General features: G+C 44.0%; 1 protein-coding gene across 1 annotated transcript in view; it reads right to left on the bottom strand.

Annotated features, from left to right (window-relative positions):
• LOC122943607 (probable endonuclease 4) overlaps nucleotides 1-18,883 on the bottom strand; it is a 78,635-nt gene that overhangs the window by 37,866 nt on the left and 21,886 nt on the right. The gene's annotated exons all lie outside the window — the stretch shown is intronic.

Here is an 18,883-nt window from a genome sequence, read left to right as displayed (position 1 = left end):
ATCTAACCTAGCACCCCAGCGCTGTAAGGCAACAGTACTAAGCACTGAGCCACCATGCTGCCCATACTTATGACTATGGAGCTGTATGTGGCCTGTATGTATGTAGTTTTTAATGATATAAAAAAAAGACATACATAGTCCAAAGTTATAACTTTTTGGGGAGGTGAAGTGACAAAAAAAATGGTATATCGGCCATTAGATTTTTTTTTCCATTATTCTGTGCACCATATAGGATAAATACGTTTACATTTTAATAGTATGGCTGTTTTGAGGTGAAAATTATTATTTTTTTTATTGTTTTTTAATTTTTGTTGATTTTTATCATGGGGAAAGGGGGATGAATTGAATTTTTATATATTTTTAATTTTTTTTTTACTTAAGTCCCCTTAGGGAACTTGAATGCAATCTTTAAATCGCTTCTCCAATATACTGCAATGAATTAACATTGCAGTGTATAGAAGATTCACTATGTTGCTATGAAAGCCCTGCCACCTACAGGGCTCTATAGGAACTATAGCTATAATAGCCTTGATTTCTTCAAAAAGACCAAGGCTGTTACAGAGAGGAAACGGCTTCCCCCATTTCCGCACAGGCAAGCCTTTCTGGCCCCAGGAGCTCAGTGTTCCTGGGGAAAGCTGCCTCAGATGCCATTGTCATAACTGCTGCTCACAAACATTAGCCCATACACTGTCGAATTAACCCATCTTCAGAGAGAGTGCATTATGGAAGCCCATTTATCCCCTAGTTATAGTGATTAGTGGGGGTCTCAGTGCTCAGACCCCAACTGATCAAAACCTGGAGCATGCACACTGCACCTGTTCTGTGTTTAGAGCTGCACCTTGTTTTGGCTCAAAATCACTGATGGAAATCAATGATCAAACACTGATGTGTGAATGAGGCATTGGTTGGGTATCCAGCAGTATTCTTAAAAATGGCAAAAAAAACTGAAATACAAAGTATATTAGAAAATGTTGCCGTTTTACTGGCTAGGGCAGAGTTAAATCCCGCCCATCAGTGCCGGTGATGTCACCGGGGTTCCTGACAGCCCCATGGAGAGCCCCGGTACATCACCGGATCTCCCAAAAATGCCTTTGCCCTGCGCAATTTAGGCAATTTGCCCTGCTGGTAGGCAATTTTCTTAAAATTCCAGACAACCCCTTTAAACTGGGTTTGCTACAATACTGTCACGTGCCTGCGCCGCCTACTTCATTCATAAAGTATGCGGCGCAGGCACGTGACGTCAGTGAGTTACGTCCGGCTGCCCGCCCTGCTCTGCCTGCTACAATACAATTAGTAAGTAGTACAGATGGGGCTGGCGATTGGAACTTCAATTAAAGTTATTATTATAAAAGGTTTAGTCAATAAGGAAGTGAGTGAGCAGCGGGGCCGGAGTACAGTGACCGCACCGGCCCCGCTGCATTTGCATGCCACCGGCTACTCGGACTATTATAGGGTGGGGGATATGTGGATGGCACTGTTATTGGGGGGGGGATATGTGGATGGCCCATAACAGTGCCATCCACAGATCCCCCCCATAACAGTGCCATCCACAGATCACCCCCCCACCATAACAGTGCATCCACAGATCACCCCCCCCCCCATAACAGTGCCATCTACAAATCACCCCCCCATAACAGTGCCATCCACAGATCACCCCCATAACAGTGCCATCCACAGATCCCCATAACAGTGCCACCCACAGATCCCCCATAACAGTGCCACCCACAGATCCCCCCATAACAGTGCCACCCACAGATCCCCCCCCATAACAGTGCCACCCACAGATCCCCCATCATAACAGTGCCATCCACAGATCCCCCATAGTAGTGTCATGCACAGACCACCATTAGTTAAAAACCCACCAAAAGCACACCTTTTGGTTAAAAATATTTTTTTCTTATTTTCCTCCTCAAAAGCCTAGGTGCGTCTTATAGGGCGAAAAATACGGTATTAAAAAGTCAAAGTTTGATTTATGATTATTATTACGTCCCATTACTTTTGGTACCTCAACAAGTGGGAGCACATATGCAAACTGTTGTAATTCATACACCGTTCACCTGATTTAGATGTAAATACCCTCAAATTAAAGCTGACAGTCTGCAGTTAAAGCACATCTTGTTTGTTTCATTTCAAATCCATTGTGGTAGTGTATAGAGCCAAAAATGTTAGAATTGTATCAATGTCCCAATATTTATGGACCTGACTGTATAAAAATTAATTTCTGTCCATCTGGACGTTCTTTATGCGCGACCAAACGACTGGACCGATCTTCACTAAATTTGGCACACAGGTACATCAGGTGTCCAGGAAGGTTTTAGACCGGGTTTCATCTCTTTAGGACGTACCTTTTCTAAGATATTCATAAAAAATGACCCACATTAGCCAATACAAGCCTGCAAGTCTCTCTCTTCAAATTCCAACTGCCATAAACACAATTTTACTCCAGGTTTCCATAACAACCCAGACATTTTTCTTTACTGCTTTGAGGGGCGGACACAGTGGAGGTCACGATTATTAAAGGGGCGACTACTGTGGAGGTCACTTATTAAAGGGGCGGGCGCTATGAAGGTCCCTGTTAAAGGGGCGTTCACTGTTAAATTGGGCAGTCACTGTGAAAGTCACTGTTAAAGGGGCGATCACTGCGAAAGTCACTGTTAAAGGAGCGGCCACTGCAAAAGTCACTGTTAAAGGGGCGGCCACTGCAAAAGTCACTGTTAAAGGGGCGGCCACTGCAAAAGTCACTGTTAAAGGGGCGGCCACTGCAAAAGTCACTGTTAAAGGGGCGGCCACTGCAAAAGTCACTGTTAAAGGGGCGGCCACTGCAAAAGTCACTGTTAAAGGGGCGGCCACTGCAAAAGTCACTGTTAAAGGGACGGCCACTGCAAAAGTCACTGTTAAAGGGGCGGCCACTGCAAAAGTCACTGTTAAAGGGGCGGCCACTGCAAAAGTCACTGTTAAAGGGGCGGCCACTGCAAAAGTCACTGTTAAAGGGGCGGCCACTGCAAAAGTCACTGTTAAAGGGGCGGCCACTGCAAAAGTCACTGTTAAAGGGGCGGCCACTGCAAAAGTCACTGTCAAAGGGGCAGCCACTGCAAAAGTCACTGTTAAAGGGGCGATCACTGCGAAAGTCACTGTTAAAGGAGCGGCCACTGCGAAATTCACTGTTAAAGGGGAGGCCACTGCAAAATTCACTGTTAAATGGGAGGCCACTGCAAAAGTCACTGTTAAAGGGGCGGGCATTATAGAGGTCATTGTTAAAGGGGCGGGTACTGTGGAGGTCATTGTTAATGGGGCGGGTACTGTGGAGGTCATTGTTAATGGGGCGGGTACTGTGGAGGTCATTGTTAAAGGGGCAGGTACTGTGGAGGTCACTGTTATGGCGGAAACTGTTGATATCTTTTTACGACACGGAAACATAAAATGAAATAGATGAAATCTACCCTTGTGAAGTGGGGGCCTTCTGCTAGTATATATATATATATATATATATATATATATATATATCCAGAAAAAGGACGGCACTCCGGTCTTGTAAAAGTAGAAAAGTTCTTTATTCAACCATGCGGTGCAACGTTTCGGCTCCACTGAGCCTTTCTCAAGCAGTGTTACAAATCAAGTGATTGCAATTATATAGGTGAGTTAATTAAAATTCACATCATGTGATCACACCACACCCATAGGGGCGTGTTCAAAAAATACCATTGCATAGAACATGAGATGCACAGTGCAAGTGCAAAACTAGAGCAAATGTCATATATCTAGTGATAATACATCATGAAACTGTAATCAAGTACAAAATCAGACATTTGCGTATTAAAGTGAAAGAGGACAGACCCATCGATCGCACTCTTATACAAGTGCACAACCCGTGGGTATGTCCAGTGTACATGGAAACACACCGAGGGGGAGGAGCTGAGGGACGTGTTAAAGGACACCTGCAAACATTAAAGAATTCCTTCCAGGCGTACACTAGATTGTCTATACACATACACTTACATCGGAGCGGCATAGCATCAGACAGGAAGTAGTGATGACATCTACTACAGGACGCCGAGCGTCATCAGAAGCGGCCCACGTTCCTACGTCACCACAGCGCCACCGCAGTCAGTCTGGGCGTATTGCGGCGCATGCTCCGTCCATAGACACTCTCAGGACGCCATCTTGGAAATTGGAAAAGCAGCCCTTACCTGTATGCGGCCACCAGCAGGGTATTGCAAATTAGACCAGCACGGGCAGCCCGGTAACCAGATTGCCCTCATGCTGCACCCTGATTAGAGGCCACTGACAATACGGAAAACCCGTTATGTACAGGAAGATCTCCATCAGGGGTGTCTGGTCGCATATATACCCAAGGAGGGTTCTCCTCCAATTAGTGCCCAGGTATCACAGGGAGCAAAGCCATACCAACATGATGGAAAAGCAATTATAGCAAATAATTGCTTTTCCATCATGTTGGTATGGCTTTGCTCCCTGTGATACCTGGGCACTAATTGGAGGAGAACCCTCCTTGGGTATATATGCGACCAGACACCCCTGATGGAGATCTTCCTGTACATAACGGGTTTTCCGTATTGTCAGTGGCCTCTAATCAGGGTGCAGCATGAGGGCAATCTGGTTACCGGGCTGCCCGTGCTGGTCTAATTTGCAATACCCTGCTGGTGGCCGCATACAGGTAAGGGCTGCTTTTCCAATTTCCAAGATGGCGTCCTGAGAGTGTCTATGGACGGAGCATGCGCCGCAATACGCCCAGACTGACTGCGGTGGCGCTGTGGTGACGTAGGAACGTGGGCCGCTTCTGATGACGCTCGGCGTCCTGTAGTAGATGTCATCACTACTTCCTGTCTGATGCTATGCCGCTCCGATGTAAGTGTATGTGTATAGACAATCTAGTGTACGCCTGGAAGGAATTCTTTAATGTTTGCAGGTGTCCTTTAACACGTCCCTCAGCTCCTCCCCCTCGGTGTGTTTCCATGTACACTGGACATACCCACGGGTTGTGCACTTGTATAAGAGTGCGATCGATGGGTCTGTCCTCTTTCACTTTAATACGCAAATGTCTGATTTTGTACTTGATTACAGTTTCATGATGTATTATCACTAGATATATGACATTTGCTCTAGTTTTGCACTTGCACTGTGCATCTCATGTTCTATGCAATGGTATTTTTTGAACACGCCCCTATGGGTGTGGTGTGATCACATGATGTGAATTTTAATTAACTCACCTATATAATTGCAATCACTTGATTTGTAACACTGCTTGAGAAAGGCTCAGTGGAGCCGAAACGTTGCACCGCATGGTTGAATAAAGAACTTTTCTACTTTTACAAGACCGGAGTGCCGTCCTTTTTCTGGATATATTAACTTGGGGTAAGAAGTCTATTCCCTTGGAACGTGCACCCAATTTTCTCTACACAGGGTCAGTGCCGCCATTTTTCGTATCTATATATATATATATATATATATAAATAAATATATATATATATATATATATATATATATATATCACAAAGAAAGGACAGCAGCACTTGTAAGTGAAGTCGGGTGCAGAGATCCTCAAACCTTAGGCAAATCGGCCATCAAAATGGTTGTAGTTTTCCAAAAATGAGGCAGCACTCCAAGATAAAGGTGAAATTACCCAGTGCAGTCTTTATTGCAGTCTTTCTCAAGCATAACAATTGGTGTCAAAATATCCACATTTATACCCACAATGCTTTGTGAGTCAATTAATAAAATGAGTAATAATTACATAATCAATTATATGAAAAACATAAAAATACATAAAAAATACTTGATTCTATGTGAATTCATTGTATACAGCATATGTCAAATCATTAGTGCACATCCATTGTGAAACCTTAATCGATGATCTTCCAAAGATCGCAAACATAAATAGCCATATTAATAAAGCGCCTTGTGCTTTAATTAAAGTGAACACCTGTATGTGCTAAGTGGCCGCACATTAATTATAAAAGATAAACTTACACAGCGGAGTACTGTGATGGCGCTTGCCTCAGCGTCCCCGATCCTCCATTGCGCATGCTCGGTAGCCAGGCAACCAGTGTATACAATCAGTGACACGCCCCCTGGAATGTGACGGCAGTCACGATGCGCACACCAGCAGCCAAGCCCCTCCCCCGAAGCGTGACAGGTCAGAAGGCAACGCACCTATGCCCAGCCTCCGGATCACATGACAAGTCATATGAGCCATCGCCTGGCAACCCGGAAGCGTCTGCTCCACCGACATGTCACTTGCCTCCAGGGTCGGACAAAGCACCGCAATGAGGCCTATGCAGGGAAATAAAGCACCACATAGGGAATGATCAGGTTGTCAAGTCCTAGTAGCTAAATTGGTATAGATGAATACTGTAAAACCAGGATATCAAGCCGTAAATATCGGAAGACATGCTCCCCTTAAAGGAACAGTACATAAAATTAAGTTGACTGAAGAGGGTGCGGTATATGTGGTTGTGTCACCTGAGTGACCATCCCCACAGATCTATTATGGCTCTAGGGTACAGAGTGTTGTCAACACCCTATATCCTTTTAGCCAACATCCACCCTTGTATCTCTTCTGTAACTATAGCAACTTCCATTCACGACTTATCCACTTTTTCTTTCCTTCACAGTGAAGACTGTAATTCCAACTCCATTGCCAGGACATAGGAGCTCCGCCCAACATCCATACCCACTTAGCTCGTGTGCCCTGGCAAACCCGATTTCTCCATTCACATCAATCGATGTGGATGAATAAATCATTGCCGGGATTATTATTTTTTTAGATATAAAGTGTTTGCCAAACCATATGAACACCGCCGCCCCCTCAGCTCATATGCCTCGGCAAACGTATCTTTTACTGCAGAGGAGAAATCTCGTCTTGCAGCGCCGCATACACCGACTTTTGTGTAATCTAACAGCAGCACAATGCTTCTGTCAGAATGCACATCAGTGCTGCAGCTAGTCAATCGGTTGGTCCACCTGGAAGGTAAAAAAAACAAAACAAAAAAGAAAAGGCCGCAACGCAATAAATTTATTAACTTTATAATAACATTTGAACGGAACATATAAACTTTATTTAACTCTTTGAACAGAATGTTAACTTTTTTGCTTACCAGTGATTTTTTATTTTTTTACCTTTATAGGACAAACCTCTTCTTCCCCATGGGACAATGTGCAAAGCGCAAATCGCCCAGAGATGTGGCGAAGTACATTATGCACTTTGTCCCAGGTGAAAGGAGAGGTTTGCAGCAGCTCTGTGTGAATGGGCCCTAATAGCCCTGTGTGCCTGTCCTGTGAGATGCAATCCCTATGCTAAGTGTACCTGTGTGTGGTACTTCTGGAAACACTCCCCTAAGCATAGGGCAGGGTGGTCAGGGCAGTCAGGACAAAAATAGCAGGTGTCACGCCTTATTCCACTCCTGCTACAGACACGACACTGGGGAAATGTCGCTCGTGTAGACGGCTCACTACTCTGGTGGTTGGGGCCCTCGATGATCTCTTCCTGAAATTTGAGGAAGGATCTTGTTCTCCCGGTCTTACTGTAGAGAACAAAACTATTATATACAGCCAATTGAATCAAATATACAGAAACCTTCTTATACCAGCGTCTGGTTCTGCTGGAAAGTAAGTAGGGAGCCAACATCTGGTCATTGAAGTCTACCCCTCCCATGAGCGAATTATAGTCGTGGACACAGAGGGGCTTTTCAATGACACTGGTTGCTCGTTCAATTTGGATTGTCGTGTCTGCGTGAATGGAGGAGAGCATGTAAACGTCACGCTTGTCACTCCATTTCACCGCGAGCAGTTCTTGGTTACACAAGGCAGCCCTCTCCCCCCTTGCAAGACGGGTGGTAACGAGCCGTTGGGGGAAGCCCCGGCAACTAGCCCCGGCAATCTGTTCTAGGAACAAAAGCCTGAAGAGGGGCACACTTGTGTAGAAATTGTCCACATAAAGATGGTACCCCTTGCCAAATAAGGGTGACACCAAGTCCCAGACTGTCTTCCCACTGCTCCCCAGGTAGTCAGGGCAACCGACCGGCTCTAGGGTCTGATCTTTACCCTCATAGATCCGAAATTTGTGGGTATAGCCTGTGGCCCTTTCACAGAGCTAATACAATTTGACCCCATACCGGGCGCGCTTGCTTGGGATGTATTGTTTGAAGCCAAGGCGCCCGGTAAAATGTATAAGGGACTCGTCTACGCATATGTTTTGCTCAGGGGTATACAAATCTGCAAATTTGGTGTTGAAGTGGTCTATGAGCGGCCGAATTTTGTGGAGGCGGCATGGCAGCAGAGAACATGGGCATGTGATGAATTGGGTTTGTGGACCAATATGACCGCAATTCATGCTTTTTTGTTAGGCCCATGTTGAGGAGAAGGGCCAGAAATGTTTTAATTTCGGAAACCTGGACGGGTTTCCACCGGAAAGACTGGGCATAAAAGCTTCCTGGGTTGGCGGCTATAAATTGAGTGGCATATCGATTTGTTTCTGCCACAACTAAGTCCAACAGCTCCGCAGTCAAGAACAGCTCAAAAAACCCCGGTGCCGAACCGATCTGAGCTGTCTCAACCCGAACTCCAGACTGGGCGGTGAAAGGGGGAACTACTGGTGCGGCTGAAGTTGGGGGTTGCCAATCAGGGTTTGCCAACACCTCAGGGACTCTACGGGACTGTCTGTGCGGTGGGTGCAACGGGGGAACTACTGCACGTGCCACCGTACCAGCTTCAACTGCCCTTCTCGTGCTCGCCGCTTCACCATGTTGTACGGCAGTGCTGGTACTAGGTCCAGGATGGGCTGCGCTGCTGGTGTATGCCTCACCACGTAATCCGACAGCACCAGCCCCACTCTGCTGCCCTTGAAGCGGATCCTGCGCAACCTGTGGTCTAGCAAAACGGGGCCGGGTACGCCTGGTGGTACCAGGGACCTCAACCTCCTCGTCCGAACTTTGGGTCAGACTGCCACTGCTTTCTACAGGTTCATATTCTGACCCGCTGGATTCGTCAGATGAGGGTTCCCATTCCTCATCCGACTGGGTCAGAAGCCTGTAGGCTGCGCATGCGCGGGCCGGCTCTGACCGAAATCTCGTGAGATGACGCGCCGGCGCGTCCAGGAGGAATTACAGGGCCGCCGCGAAGACGCATTCCCTGCGTGCGGCGGTCCTGAGGTTAAGGGACGCATGTCTTCCGATATTTACGGCTTGATATCCTGGTTTTACAGTATTCATCTATACCAATTTAGCTACTAGGACTTGACAACCTGATCATTCCCTATGTGGTGCTTTATTTCCCTGCATAGGCCTCATTGCGGTGCTTTGTCCGACCCTGGAGGCAATTGACATGTCGGTGGAGCGGACGCTTCCGGGTTGCCAGGCGACGGCTCATATGACTTGTCATGTGATCCGGAGGCTGGGCATAGGTGCGTTGCCTTCTGACCTGTCACGCTTCGGGGGAGGGGCTTGGCTGCTGGTGTGCGCATCGTGACTGCCGTCACATTCCAGGGGGCGTGTCACTGATTCTATACACTGGTTGCCTGGCTATCGAGCATGCGCAATGGAGGATCGGGGACGCCGAGGCAAGCGCCATCACAGTACTCCGCTGTGTAAGTTTATCTTTTATAATTTATATAAAATAGAAGTGGGGCACTCTCTTAAGTAAAGGGATCTTTATTATAATAATATGTATAAAATTGCAGTAGAATATAGCAATAAACGGACAATAAAATTGATGCAGGTAGCAAGTAAAACAGAATTACAATCCTATTAAAATTGTATTAAATAACGACATATAAATTGATCCCAAAATAAATAAATTATTCCATTATTTTCACTCTGGTAATAGTTCATTCATGTAACAATTCAATTGATGTTATAATTTATTTAGATGTCAGAGTTTCCAGATATAACCAGTCTCTTCATAAACTTCAGTCTGTGACTGAATACAAAGTTCTCCTGTTAGGGAATAGTGGACTCCACTTCAATGTATCCGCAACATTGTGTGCGTATGGTAACTAAAGTTCAAGACGATGTAGCTGTTCGCTAGTTGCGAGTGATGTTAAAGCTACTAATAAGTACAGCGGCGTCCCGCTGTAATATTTCGGCAAGCGATCGCTATAAGGGCAGTATAATCTTACCCGGAGGTCTTTTGGCTGGACGATGAGCCCTCGACTCAGCACGTTTAGTTTCTATAGTCCCGGTCTCAAGGGTTGCTGCTTGGATTCAAATCTTGGCGCCACTTGGATTTGTTTGATCCACGTGTTTCTGGCGTCTCTGATATCACAATTAGTGAGTTTTGAAAAAAGTCCTTTTCATAAAGCAGTGTCCAGATCTCCGGAGTTACACAGGCCTTGCTTTCTTTAGGGGGGAAATTTGTACCAGACGCGTTTCGGGGATTTATAGTATTGACCCCTTCCTCAGTGAGGAAGGGGTCAATACTATAAATCCCCGAAACGCAGCAACCCTTGAGACCGGGACTATAGAAACTAAACGTGCCGAGTCGAGGGCTCATCGTCCAGCCAAAAGACCTCCGGGTAAGATTATACTGCCCTTATAGCGATCGCTTGCCGAAATATTACAGCGGGACGCCGCTGTACTTATTAGTAGCTTTAACATCACTCGCAACTAGCGAACAGCTACATCGTCTTGAACTTTAGTTACCATACGCACACAATGTTGCGGATACATTGAAGTGGAGTCCACTATTCCCTAACAGGAGAACTTTGTATTCAGTCACAGACTGAAGTTTATGAAGAGACTGGTTATATCTGGAAACTCTGACATCTAAATAAATTATAACATCAATTGAATTGTTACATGAATGAACTATTACCAGAGTGAAAATAATGGAATAATTTATTTATTTTGGGATCAATTTATATGTCGTTATTTAATACAATTTTAATAGGATTGTAATTCTGTTTTACTTGCTACCTGCATCAATTTTATTGTCCGTTTATTGCTATATTCTACTGCAATTTTATACATATTATAATAAAGATCCCTTTACTTAAGAGAGTGCCCCACTTCTATTTTATATTTATTCCACTTTTTCAGACTGGGTGTAGTCTGTTAGTGGGAGCACCTCTGGTGGATCCCCCCCTCATTCTGGTGCGACATTATTTTATTTTTCTTTTATAATTTATGCGGCCGATTGACCGCCACTTAGCACATACAGGTGTTCACTTTAATTAAAGCACAAGGCACTTTATGAATAAGGCTATTTATGTTTGCGATCTTTGGAAGATCATCAATTAAGGTTTCACAATGGATGTGCTGCCTCATTTTTGGAAAACTATATTTAAAATCAGGCTTGAGAAAGGCTTCATGTTGGAGCCGAAACGTCGCGTCACCACTGGGTGAATAAACAGCTTTCTTTTTTTCACCTTACTGGAGTGCTGCTCTGTTTTTCATTGATATTATCCTGGGACGCTATTCCCACCAGAGCTTGCACCCAATCTCCAATATATTCCAAGGTGGGTGCTGCCATTTATTATATTTTGTGTGTATATATATATATATATATATATATATATATATACACATACACAGTATATATATATATATATATATATATATATATATACACACACATATACACACACACACCTGTATATGTAAAACCCCTATATGTGTAGTGCCAGAATACGTTTTATTTTCCCAACTTGTGTTTTTTCTGCAACTTTTTTTTCCTAATTAAAAACTCCACGGGAAAATGTCTAAAAAAAAAACTCCACATCCAGACCATGCTGTGAGTAAAAAAGGGAGCAAAAACACAACAAAAAGGAAAAGGTCACTACAAAAAGCAGTGTTTGTAGAGCATTTTATAATTTTCTATTGCCCAAAGGTAAATAAAAAAAGGTTGTGTGAAACCTCCTTAAGGACTGTTTAAAACTACAGAAAAACCTGAATTTCTATCTGTGTTATCAATAGTTAAACACATGTATCCAGTTTCAACTCAGAAACAGGATTTAAATAGCAGCTGATCCCCACATCCTAAACCTCCTTACAAAGTAAATGCAATTCCTGATATCAATCTCTGAATCACAACCAGAGTGACCAGAAACCTCAGAGCCGGTGCACTGTAAGGTCTCTTTCAGACGACATGTCCTGTGTGAGTATCATTTCCCATTATGGACACTGCTTGTTTCCCAGGATCACAAACCTTATAATGGTTTATAATGCTGTCACTACATGACCTTACTTCTACAGAATTATACTGACAGCATTATGTCAGTATAATTCAGTAGATACAGGTCATGTAGAGACACACAACATTATAACTCATTATAATGCCAGCGATTCTGTGAACCGAGCAGTGTCTCACACACTGGGCATGATTTCCACACAGGACACACTAGTCTGAAAGAGGCCTAAAGGTCCTTTTACACAGACTGATGCGTCAGACAACTATTGGGAACGAACAGACGCAGAGAAGAGCGGTACATTGACATGCAGCAATCACCTCTACTGTAAGGGGACAAACAATCACCATAGAATGCTTGTCCCCATAGAAAATCATCCTTCCTGTGCAGAGATCAGGGCCGGCGCTTCCATAGAGGCAAGGGGGGCAATTGTTTTTCGCCCCAGGGCCCCATTTCACCTAGAACCGGCCCTGGCAGAGATCACCGCCACCCTTTAGGGTACAGCCACATGTTCAGGTTTTTTATTTACTTTTTAAAGCCAAAACCAGGATTGAAAAAAGTGGAGAAATTGCATCTGTCTGTTATACTTTTTCTACTTTTATGATCCACTCCTGATTTTGGCTTCAAAAACTATAAAAAAATAAATAAAAAAAAAGCCTAAACATTTGACATTTGGCAGCGCTCATACAGAATCCAATTATTGGGAATAAGCTCTTATGCAAACAGTCGTCCCCGATAATTGGCCTGATTATCAGTCCTTGTAAAAGGACCTGAACACTTTACCAAGAGCAGTTTGAGGACATAACACTCATTTAGTTCCATTTACATGTGGCAATCACCTGTATGTACCTGAATTACTGCAACTGTTCGGTCACATCCATTACCGTCATGACACTCCTGTTTACACCGGGTGATGTGTTGCTGGCATCCGATTTTTAATGTTGCATAAAAAAAATGCATTCAGAGGTATGTTTACAACATATCACTGAAAAAAAAAAACATACTCCTGACGTAAAAGTAAAAGTTTTTTTTTTGGGGGGGGGGGGGGGGGGGGGAGTTTAAAATTGATGGCCTATCCTCAGGATAGGTCATCAATATCAGATCGGTTGGGGTCCGACACTGCCAATCAGCTCTTTGAAGAGGCCGTTGCACTCCAGTGAGCGCTGTGGCCTCCTCACATCTCACCAAGCACAGTGTTGTACATTGGATAGTGGCCGTGCTTGGTATTGCAGCAGAGACCTTTTCAGTTAAATGGGACTGTGCCTAGGTCATGTGACTGATGAACGTGACGTCACTGGTCTAAGAAGAGGCTGGAGCTCCGCTGCCTCACCTAACATATCATCGGCCTTGGAGACAGTAGTCGGACCCCCAGCAATCAGATATTGACGACCTATCCTGGGCACAGGCCATCAACATTAAACTCTTTCAAAAGCCCTTAAAAACACTAGATCACTACAAGACACAGCCAGGCCCCAATGGTAAAATATAGAGGCTGTACCAATGCAAAATACTGATGAACATTCACTCACAAACCTACCATCTAGGAAGAAGATGGATGACAATGAGAACCATCAACATGGGTTACAAGCTGGTATATTATATAATATATAACATCATTTCTGCAGGAAGAAGGGAGGTCTGGTCACATCAATGGGATATTCTTGTAATCGGCTACATATGGCTCCATCAGGTTTGCCATTTTTAAGATATAGGGAAAGATTTATCATCTCCGTACGTCATTTTTACATTGTAAAAAAGTCACAAATCCTGTGTTTGCAACTTTTTAAATGCCCTTGCGCTTCGTCATAAATTAAGCACATCCTCTGGCAGCACAGGGGACGTCAAGACCGGCGCGGCGCAGGGGACGTCAAGACCGGCGCGGCGCAGGGGACGTCAAGACCGGCGCGGCGCAGGGGACGTCAAGACCGGCGCGGCGCAGGGGACGTCAAGACCGGCGCGGGGCAGGGGACGTCAAGACCGGCGCGGGGCAGGGGACGTCAAGACCGGCGCGGCACAGGGGACGTCAAGACCGGCGCGGCACAGGGGACGTCAAGACCGGCGCGGCACAGGGGACATCAAGACCGGCGCGGTACAGGGGACGCCAAGACCGGCGCGGCGCAGGGGACACCAAGACCGGCACGTCACAGGGGATACTAAGACCGGCGCGGCACAGGGGATACCAAGACCGGCGCAGCACATGCAAGTCTTGATAAATCTGCCCCATAGTCTGCCATTCTACTTTACCCAGTACCAATGAAAGATTAAATTCTATGGGATGCATTAGGCTTCTGTTTAGGGCTGATGGTCAGTCGTGGCTCCCGTGACCTGAACTATTATAGTGATTTATGATACAGCCCTGATCGCAGGGCTATTGCAGTGTACTCACATCATCATTGCAATAGCCTTGGTATCAAATAGAGACTAATTGTATCTAAAATTAGTCAGTCCAGGTCAGGGGAGCCACGGCCGACACATGGACTGTGTTTCCAGTGCCAATCACGGTCGTGTGCATGAGCCCTTAGATCCACTAAAACTGGAGTCATTCATCATGGATCAATCAGAAATGGAAGCTTTAATGTTCTTTGGGAATTTAGAAAATGAAAATACTTAAATATTACTTTATTGTAAATATATTCCCATATACATTTCACTATTTATAATGGCTTATGTTTTTTAGGGAGCATCATTAGGAGAAACAAAATAGCCACCGTCCTAGTAATATACACAAAACCTGTCCTAATCATACAGGAGGACATGTTACTTCTGAGCACTGAGGTAAAAAGCTGCCTCATCCTCCTCTCCTACTTGTCAGGGGTTATGATACTGAATACTGATTATAACTTTAAATTAATCTCTGTGGGAATAGAGTTCATGAGGAGATATGAAGTACAGAGAGGACGGACAGGACAGACTGTGGTAATGGAGACAAGTGCTGCTGCTCATCAGCCACATCCCCACCCTCCTCTCTGTACTTCATGTCTCATCAACTCCATTTCTACAGAGATTTAGCTGAAACTCATATTAAACTGTATTCAGGATCATAGAAGAAGATGAGGCAGCTCTTTGGCTCACTGCTCTGAAGTAACTTGTCCTCCTGTGTGATTAGGACAGGTTTTCTGTGTACTAATAGGACAGCGGACATTTTATTTCTCCTAGTTATTGCTCCACAGACAAAATGAGCCATTATTACTAATGAAAGGTATTTGGGAATATATTTATAATAAAGTAATATTTAGGTATTTTTATTTGGTGACTCCAAACTGTACCACTGTAGTGACCAAACCGCTATACAGCATCCGAAGAACATAGCTATAGTAGCACTTGTAACTTGCCTTTTCAGTGAATATTCTGGAGTGGGTGATGAAGGCCATAAGGTATATAACTCTTCTGCTTCTCGCTTAATTTGGTTGCAGTGAAAAATTAAAAACACGCATCCCATTCCCTGTTATAAGGTTGTATATTATATTCCATAAATAACTCAGCCTTTTTACGAATGCTAGCTAGTTATGTAATAAAGCACGGCAGCAGCTAATTAAAACTCTCAGCACCATTTAAATCTTTATTATGTGTGTGGAAAGAACAAAGATGCAATATGGTGACGTGGAGAACAATGGCTCCTCTGCCTCTTAATTAACAGACTAAAAGTGCTGTTTACATTGAGGAAGACACGAGAAATTCTTGCGGGGGTCCGAAGGAATAGCTGTAGATTAAAAGACCATTTGGCTGACAGCTATCGAAGATGTTTGACCACCTTTAGTGAATAAGGAATTGTAGATACTTTAGTTCTTCCAGTAAAAACTAATGAACCGCCGGGCAACAGTAGGAAATGAAAGTTTCCCATGCTGCCCTCGTGGCACAGGGCGCTGTTAGAGCGCATGCATACGACCGTGATCACTGTTCCGTCCAAGCCATAGGCCATCAACTGAATATCTCAGAAAGCATCTTCACAAAGCACCAGGAAGGTGGTCTTGCCTCACAGAAATTTCACTTTTATGTTCTATTATGCAAAAGTCTGGCACTTGTCAAAGGTGAAGGGAAATGCTAATAATGCACACGGGCCGAGGATCGGCCAGATAACTGCTGACAAGCATTCATACAAACGCACTTTAGCGATTATCTGGCAGTGTAAAGGTGCCGCCAATTACCTGATGAACGAGTGTTTCACTTATTCATCGGGTAATATGCTCGCTTGTGCAGTCACCTGCAGTCACTCATCATCATTTGCAGGCAATAGCCTTTGCTGCCAACAAACAAGGATTATGTATGGGAATGAGTGATGGCATAAGTGATCGCTCCTCCCCATACTGTGGAGGAGATCTCTGCATGTAAATGCAGTGGCCTCCTTCACTGACGAGTAGACGCTTCCTTCCCGACAATCACCTGCTCAATTGTCCCATGTAAAGTGACCTTAAAGCTATAAGACTGGTTTCACACACAGGTTTTTAGTGGCGTTTTCTGACCTTTTGCACCATTTTTGTGGTGTTAGCTGAAGGTCTATGGGACATATGAAACACAGGATATACAAGTTTGTTTTTTTGCTACTGGTGTTTTTTGCTCACTTACTGTGGCATGCAAAATTTTGGGCACCCCTGGTCAAAATTATTGTTATTTTGAACAGTTAAAGGGGTTATTCCACTAAAAATATTGTAGTTTTTAAACCAGCACCTGGATCTGAATAAACCACCTTCTCTTTATTCTTTTTCTTATTTCTTTGACCTGCTCACTGAGAAGGCTGCACATGCTCAGTTTCATCCTTCAACTGCCTCCTGAGCTGTGATAGGGAGAGAATGGACACACCCCCTGAGCTGCAGAAGAAAAGACACCTCCCCCTGAGCTACCAGCTTGATATAAACCTAGCAGTGCAATGAATGGGGAGAACTCTGGATCCATGTGAGGTAAAAAGCTGGTTCTGGGTCTGTTAGAAAGAGACTGGCATGATGTCTGATTTTCATTTTGTAACATTAATCATGAGTTATCACTGATAAGCAAGTTGAAGATGAAATAGTATCCAAAAGGCATCAAGTTAAAGATGACACATTGCCTTTGTATTTTAAGAAATTTAAATATCTTTTACATTTTCAAACAACAAAAAAAGAACCAGAAGCAAAAATTTGGGCACCCTGCATTGTTAGTACCTAGTAGCACCCCCTTTGGCAAGTAATACCTTTTTTTGTAGCCAACAAAGAGACTTTCAATTCTTGCTAGGGGAATTTTCATCCATTCTTCCTTGCAAAAGTCTTGCATGCCCTACTCTTCTGAGGTCTATCCACAGATTTTCAGTGATGTTCAGATCAGGGGACTGTGAGGGCCTGAGGGCCATAGTAAAACCTTCAGCTTGCACCTTTTGAGGTAGTTTATTTTGGATTTTGAGGTATGTTTAGGATCATTATCCATTTGTAGAAGCCATCCTCTTTTTAACATCAGCTTTTTTTTTTTTACAGTTGGTGTTATGTTTGCTTCTAGAATTTGCTGGAATTTCATTGAATAATTTCTTCCCTTTACCTGTAAAATTTCCCCATGCCATTGGCTGCAACACAACCTCAAAGCATGATTGATCCAACCACATGCTTACTGGTTGGAGAGGTGTTTTTTTCATGAAATGATGTGCCCCTTTTTCTCCAAACATACCTTTGCTTACTGTGGCCAAAGAGTTCTATTTTATCCTCATAGGTCCACAGGACTTGTTTCCAAAATGCATCATGCTTGTTTAGATGTTCTTTTGCAAACTTCTGACACTGAATATTGTGGTGAGGACGCAAGACGGGTTTTCTTCTGAAGACTCTCCCATGAAGGCCATATTTGTACAGTTTGTACAGGTGTAGCTGAAAAGTAGTACAATAAACAACTTACGAGTATGCTAAACCTTCCTGAAGATCTTTGGCAGTCAAGCGGGGGGTTCTGATTTGCCTTCTAGCAATCCTACAAGCAGCTGTATCGGATAATTTTTCTTTGTGTTCCAGACCTTAACTGTTTGTGTTAATTGTCATTCCTTAATTAAATTTCGAACTGAGTATATGGTAACCTGAAAACGCTTTGGTATCTTCTTATAGCCTTCTCCTGCTTTGTGGGCCTCAACCATTTTCAGAGAGTGTTAGGCAGCTGCTTAGAAGAACCTATGGCTGCAGTTTTTTTGGGACAAGTTTAGTGGAATACTTATAAAGCTTTGAATTTTGCATCACCTGGCCTTTCCTAAAGATGATCGTGAACAAGCCTTAACCCTAACAGGCTATTTAAAAGCGGGTAAGCCACAGCGCTAATGCCAGCGCCGCTGCTGATCAGCGGAGGTCCTGGGTGTCGGATCCCGCCAATCAGATACTGATGACCTGCACAAAGGATAGATTATCAGTAATAAAAAGGTATAAAACCCTATTAAGGTCGGAGACCTCAGTGAAAGTTATCGGAGTGCTCAAATCTCCTTGGGTTCCCGCACTTTTTCAAGGTACTCTTTTCTTCTTTTTACTCAAAGTGTACAAAACCAAAATAATACATTGATTAAAATGTTGAAAGCTGTGTTTAATTTTTAACTTGACTGGTTGACTGTTCACAGTAACAGTAATTTTGACCAGGAGTGCCACTGTATATAATGCTGATGTGATACACTTTACAGACGATATCATCACTTGCTGTCCTTAGTGTGTGGAAGTAAAATGGAGCACCGGGAGGAAACCCCATGCAAACACAGGGTGAACATACGAACTCCATGAAGGAGTTATCCTTGATCAGATTCAAACCTAGGATCCCAGCGGC

This window comes from Bufo gargarizans, chromosome 7 (genome assembly GCF_014858855.1).
Source record: "Bufo gargarizans isolate SCDJY-AF-19 chromosome 7, ASM1485885v1, whole genome shotgun sequence".
Lineage (NCBI taxonomy): Eukaryota > Metazoa > Chordata > Amphibia > Anura > Bufonidae > Bufo > Bufo gargarizans.
Note: the sequence above shows the minus strand (reverse complement) of the source record. Positions and strands in the feature narration are given on the sequence as shown.